Genomic DNA, 1,819 nt, shown 5'->3' on the forward strand with positions numbered 1-1,819 from the left:
GGTTAAGCTTCAATCAACAACATAAAAAAGATGCTAAAAAAAAGAAGAAATACTTGTTTTTCCCCCAAAGGACCATTACGATGAATACAGGAAATTGCGAAGAGCTTGTTACGCAGGATGTTGTTTATGTTTTAAGTTTGCACTCTCTGTTTTTAACTTTGGTGTTGCTTTCGAGGATGTAGGACAGACACGCCATTGCAAGACGGGATTTGATATAAATTCGCACATCTATACTGCACAACACAAGAGTACCATGTACCTGGTTTATATAGGGTTTGATGTATGGGACACTGACCGTGAAGATGTTGTCGGAATGTCCCGATTGTTTCCTGTCTATTATAATAGACACGTTGGTGATATATCCTTGTAAGTGTTTGTGAACGAGGATTTGCTTTTAATAGTGATAACTGTCTCACAGATAACGATGCGTGCTGTTTTTTTCAACCTCTCGTCCTTCTCTTTCTAATACTAGTAATCATCTTGTCATAACACAGACCGTCTCTCTCCGATTATTGTGCCTCCGTCCGGAAGCGTGCTGCCCGTCCGCCCGTCCGTCCGTCCGACCGTCCGTCCATCCGTCCGTCCGTCTGGTTATCATGATTTTGGTCGATATGTAGGCCTACTTGGCCCAGGAATGCTACATAGAGGTGTAGACGTGAAGACAAGCTATTAATCCATTACATCTCCCGGTCAAAGTTCAAAGTTCAACAAATTTGCACCCCCCCCCAAAAAAAAAAGCAACATTTTTTGTTTAAAATCTATGCACGCCTATATCTGCTCCACAAAATTGTAGAGCTTTCATTGCGATAGGCTAAGTGATGAAAACATTGTGTCACATGAAATGTTGGGATTTGAAATCATCCATCGCTGATGCAGATTACATAAAATAATGATGTCATCACCCCGAAAGTCTGCCAATGACCTATCAACAAACAAAACTCGACTACATTTCTTTTTCACAGGTGATATACCCCCCCCCCCCGGCATTTTGATCTTTGAAATCATATTGTTATTATTATCATTATTATTGTTAATAATAATAATAATAATAATAATAATAATAATAATAATAATAATAATGTTTATTATTATTGTTGTTATTATTATTATTATTATCATCATCATCATCATTATCATTATCATTGTTGTTGTACTGTAATCATACATCAGCAATTACGACTGTTATGGGAAAGAGATGGCACTTGCCAATATAGGGGAAGATTATTCTTATCTCTTCTCTTTAGTGTGCACATTATTACTGGGAGAGATGCGAGGTGATGATGAAATCACATCTTCCTTGCATTCTGTCATGATTCAATGATTCTGACCAATTAATGGCCATAGTTTAGTGGAAACGTGTGGAAGTTATTCACATTCTATAACTTGATTTATGTCTGATTTCGAGAATATTCTGTGATGCCGTTTGTTTGAATTTCCTCTGTGTGACAAAATGGATTTGAAAATTTAGCGTGATGGCGTTTTGAGTTAGGTCCATTGTGAGCTGAGCTGCGGTTGGGAACATCCAATCAGCTTCAGAGAGCAAAAGGCATGGGAAGTGTGGGTGGCGCATCATGTCACGTCTAGTAGGAAGGGGGGGGGGGAGGAGAGAAAACACGGCTCGTCATCATCACTGCACTTGAGACAAGTGACTGTTTGACTCATGTTCATTCATGTCTTTTGGCCGTTTATCCTTCTCTCCTTCTCCCTCTCTCTTTCTCTCTCTCCTCCTCCCGCTCTCTTCATTTACCTACATAATATTATACAGATATACCATATCTATTCTATCCCTTCTGGGCAGCAATAGATCAATTTGATTGGC

Source organism: Diadema setosum, chromosome 4 (assembly GCF_964275005.1).
Source record: "Diadema setosum chromosome 4, eeDiaSeto1, whole genome shotgun sequence".
NCBI classification, from domain to species: domain Eukaryota; kingdom Metazoa; phylum Echinodermata; class Echinoidea; order Diadematoida; family Diadematidae; genus Diadema; species Diadema setosum.